This window comes from Myotis davidii, unplaced genomic scaffold, assembly GCF_000327345.1.
Source record: "Myotis davidii unplaced genomic scaffold, ASM32734v1 scaffold668, whole genome shotgun sequence".
Lineage (NCBI taxonomy): Eukaryota > Metazoa > Chordata > Mammalia > Chiroptera > Vespertilionidae > Myotis > Myotis davidii.
In genome coordinates this window covers 484,060-489,092 of record NW_006299394.1, presented here as the reverse complement: position 1 = coordinate 489,092, position 5,033 = coordinate 484,060, and positions in this window count along the sequence as shown.

Here is a 5,033-nt window from a genome sequence, read left to right as displayed (position 1 = left end):
TATTGAGCCCTGGGTGCCCACTGCTATAACGGCTCACTCAGGAGCACGCACGTGGGCCCGGCCCGGCCTCTGATGCCATCATCTGGCTGGTCACCAGCCTCCGCCACCGGCATCTGTCCTCTCTGCCCCAGAAGCTCCCTGGCGGAGCCTTCCCCGCACGTCCTCCCCGCCCCCTCAGGGCCTCTCCTGAGACCCTCAGCTGCACCCGCCTCAGGGGCCCTCCAGCCGACAGTGAGCTTTGCAGGTGAGCTTTGCAGGCTGAGGCCCAGCGATGACCATGAAGCTGCTCTCAGCTCTTTGGTGAGCCATCTGCTGTCGGAAGAGAACGCGTGTCCGCAGGCCAGACGTGTCCGGGAGGCTCTCAGGCTGGGAAACGCCAGACTCGAAGATGCTCTTTGGAGGTGAGCAAACCGGGCTCAAGCCTGGACTGTGCCTCCGAGGCTCACTCCCCGCCACCCATCAGACCACCTCCCACCTGCGCCGGCTTTATGGCTCCGGCGGCCGTGTCATCCGCCGTGTTATCCGCCCTGTTATCCACCCGCCATCTCAACTTGAAAAATCTCGCCCTTGACTCTCACTTTCATGCAGCCCCTGCCCCGCTGTCTGCCCCAATCAAGGCTGCGTTTGGAGACCACACTCCCACCCACCACCCTTCCTGCGCGGGGCGCCGGAGGTAAGGGCCGTGCCCACCGGCATTCCTGCACATCCAGACATGAAAGCGCGGAGAAGCCGCGCATCCTCCCGGTTCACTCCTTCGTGCCTCCCAGCCCGTCCGCTTTGATGTCGGAGACTATTTGAAGGAAGAGGATCTGCCTGACCTCCCGGCCTGGAATGCCAGGAAAGCAATTACTGGGCGAGGGAGCGCCGCGAGAGCGCAGGGAGCAGATGGCGGACGGGGTACGCGGGTGAGGATGGCTTTGTTTCCTCAACTCCGGTGCCACCTTGTCCAGGGCTGACCAGCAGGACCCTCTCCTGGAAGATCTCGGGGCCCCCACTTACCGGGTCCCAGGGCCCCATAATCCATTCCAAACAGGGGTGGGCCCTGAGTTCTCTCAATCCTCGGGCTCAGTGCAGGGCGCACTAAGAGCCCTAGGAACTTCCCAGCCTCCAGGTGCACTCCAAACCATGGAGGGGGACGGGGGAGTGGGGGGAACTCCCCGGGGAGGCCTTGAGGTCCCCGAGAGCACAGTGCTCCCCTGCCAGACCCCGGTGCTCTGAGGGCCAGCATCTCCCAGGACAGGGATATGGAACCGAGGAGCGAGCAGGCTGTCGGGTGGAGGTCAATGTGGGCTTTGAAGCAGCTTTTTCAGCGCACAGTCTGACGCTACCGTGGGCAGCAAGGCCGTCTTCCATCCCCGCTGCTGCTCACAGGCACCGGGCACTGCGGCCCTCTGCTCCTCAGTCAAGCCCAGCTATGTCCTCCGCGGGGCCTTTCCATGTGCCTCCCCCGCACTGTGTGGCAGATGAACTTAGAGCCCAGGTACGCACCAGCCAGCACAGAGCATGCAGCTTAACCAGCCATGCCTGTGAACCGTGCTACTTACACACACACACACACCATGCACACACACTCTCACAAACACATGCACACATCTATGCATGCATAAACACACATGCATGTGTGTGCACATACACACATGCCTACATATGTGTGCGCGCATATACGCACTCTCACGCGGATGTGCATATGGTGTGCACACGTGTGCACACACATGCACATACTCTTGCGATTGTACACATGTACACACATATACACACGTACACATGCAAACACATGCACTGAATGGAAGACTGGGCCAGATCTTGGCGTTCCTGGCCCACCTTTCATTCGTGTCTCTAGTTAGGTGGGTCCCTCCAGAAGGTCCTCCCAGCCCGCTGTCGAAGGTGGTGATGCCCCCCCGCCCCCGACATGGCATCCTCCCTTCCCTTCCTCGCACAGTCTTCTCCCTCACACCCTCTCCCTGAAACAGAACTCGTTCCCCACGGGTTCCTCAGGGTTTCCATTGCCCGGGATGCTAACTCCACGCGAGCAGACGATTTTCCTGCTCGTTGCTGAGTCCTGGGCCCTGGGACGAAGGCTGAGTGCTGGCAGAGCTGAGCGCAGCTCAAATGACCAGCCACCCAGGCCCTCCAGGCGGGTCGGGTCCCCGGAGGCGTGTCAGCTGGGCGGCTGAGCCTCTGGTTTTATTTTAATGCACCGAGTTTCGGTGGGCCAGCTGCCCGAGCCGCTTCTGTAGGGCTGGGGCACCCCAAATCCAGGCTCCCCCCTAAGGAGGTGAAGATTCTTCAGGAAGAGGTTGGCCGAAAAAGGAGGGTTTTGCAGATAACGGCTCAAAACGTCACATAATGTCATCTCACACCCCAAGTCAAAGGATGGATGGGCGCAAGATGGGTCTTGAGTGAGTCGTGCCTGGAATTCCTCCGTTTCCGAAGGAAGAACTGCTGCTGACAGGCATTAGCCAGTGAGAAATATGACGGCGCGTGGACCCTAAGGGGACTGTCGGGAACGGAAGGCTCCACACGGAATCTCTATCTATTCGCTCGCTTTGTGACCAGTTGGAATTTTTCAGCGTGTGAGTGGTGGAGGGGCAAGGACTCCGAGGGGGCGAGCTCACACAGCAGGAGAGCCGTGCGACCGCGGTGCGCTGCCCTCCAGCCCGGCCTCTTGTCCTGGGCAGCCGTGTCCCCTCTGCCACCCGATGGCAGCCCGTCCTCACACGCAGTGGTGCGGCGACAAGCCCTCACCAGGTCTCAGATTCGCTTCTCCTTCTGAGCACGAGGCCCTCAAAGGGGATGTTTGTGCTTTGGCCCATGGCCGTGGGTGGGTGGCGTGGGTTGTGGCCGAGGGACCGTGTGGCAGCCAGCCTGCGTCTCCGGCTCCCCTTCCTGCACAGTGACCCCGAAGTCGGGTGTCAAGAGGGAAGTGGAGAGTGTCAGCGTGGGCCTGGCGTCTGCCAGACACAGCGCCTCCTCGCCGTCGCCCTGGAGCCTGCAGTGTGGTGTCCAGCTCGTCACAGCAGCAAGTGTAGCCTCGCCCGACGGATACGCACGAGAGAGCAGCTGTCGTCACCTGCATAGCTCGTGCAACCTCACAGCCACCTGCAGCCTCCTCTCCCTGAGGCCAGGAGACGAAGCTCAGCTCCAGATCCGACGCCACAGCCACCCCTGCCCTGGGCTGCGAGGTCTCGGGAGAATCCACATTCCGTGCCTCCCAGCCCTTGTCCTGGAGCCACGACTGAGGTTTGGGTTGTGGTGGCCAGTGGCCTCGTGGCCTTAGGATTCAATGAGGATCAGAGAGACAAGTCCACACTCCCCACGCCCACCCCCGAAGGGCAGGCTCAGCAGGCCCAGGGCAGGCGGCAGCTGCGGTCTTTCTCTGCGGCCCCGCCCCCTGCCACAGGCTCTTAGGGCTCTGCTTCTGCTGCCGCCGCCTGCAGGCTCAGCACCTTCATGCCACCTCCAGGGCCCCAGGCTCTGCCAGGCAGGGGTTTGGGTTTGCACAGTCCTGAGGCCACAAACCCATCTGTTTGGGCCCCGTCCCCGGGGGTGATGGGAGAAGCGCTGAGGACGCCCTTGGCCCCAGTAACCCAGCCATCCGCTCGTCATGGTGCCCAATCTGCCTTCATCACCCACCCACTTCGCTTGCACACTTGCCAACTTCCAAAAGGGGTTGGAAAAGACACAGTGATGACGATGTCACCCCTGAGACCAGTGAGAGAAAGGAAGGTGCCACGAGGCGGGCACTGAAGGCGAGGGTGGAGGTGAAGGACAGGAATTCTTGTGCCAGAAAAGCAAGGCGGTTCCCTGACCCGGTGCAGGGCGTGGCGCGAGCCCCTGAGGACCACGGGGAAATGAGGAACAGGTGTGGCCGAGCCTGCGTCCCTGTGGGAGAACCTTCACAGGTGGGCAGCCAGGCGGACACTGCCGAGCTCCGAAGAACAGGCACATCTGTGTTAGAATCTCTGCAGGAATTACCGCCGCACAATAAAATAGACCGTCATCCCCACACGCTGTCTCCCCAGCACAGCCCATGGAAGGAGGTGGTGACAAATGACTCGGCTGTGGGGCGGTTTCTGCTGCCCGTGGCGGGAAGCGAGGCCCGAGGAACCCCTGGCTGCCAGGGACGCCCCAAGAGCCCGCCCGCCTCCAGGAAGCTGTGTCTGAGCATGAACAACAGATGGGCGTGTCCCAGCTTCTTAAAAACATTTTTATTGATTTGAGAGAGAGGAGTGGAAAAGGAGAGAGAGATAGAAACATCAATGAGAGAGAAACATGGATGGGCTGCCTTCTGCACACCCCCTACTGGGGATGGAGCCCACAACCGGGCATGTGCCCTGCCCGTGACTGCCTGCTGCGTGGATCAATGCTCAACCACTGAGCCACCAGCCAGGTGTGCTCAGCATCTAAAGCTCTGTGAGGGAACCGCAGTAAGTCAGTCCCCGGCCTGGACCAGCTTCAAAGTGCACTTCTGCAGACAAATAGCTGCCCAGCGAATCGCCTGACCTACCCACACCCCCGCCTCCCATGGCCGCAAGCGCCCACGTAGGAGGGTCAACCTTCCTTCATTCCTGAGGGCGCCTCGCCTTTGCCGCCGGCTCACTTCCCAGGAGGCTTCCTGCTAGGAGCCTGCGACAGTGCCATGTGGAAGGGGCTCAGAGTCACCTTTGAAACACACTGAAATGCTCATTCTTGTTCACTTGTTATTGTTGTGCAGGTCCAACCTTTTCTCCCTTTCTGATGACGGGACCGCTGCTCCACGCCCCACGAAGGGGCCCCAAGTCGGCGTCACTATTTCTAGTTACTGGACATCCGGACGCAGGTCAGACGCCTGCTCAGCCTCTCGACCCACCACCCCTGAGAGGACCCTGGCTACCAACGCTGGACGCAGGGTTAGAGATGGCAGCGTCTGCTGCGACTCCTGCCTGCCCTCCCTGGCAGCATCCCAAAAGCATGGCACTCTCCCCTCATCCCAGCTATGTTCTCCACTCTCGCCCCCCCTCACTCTCCCTCCTGCCCCCGCTCTCCCCCTGCAC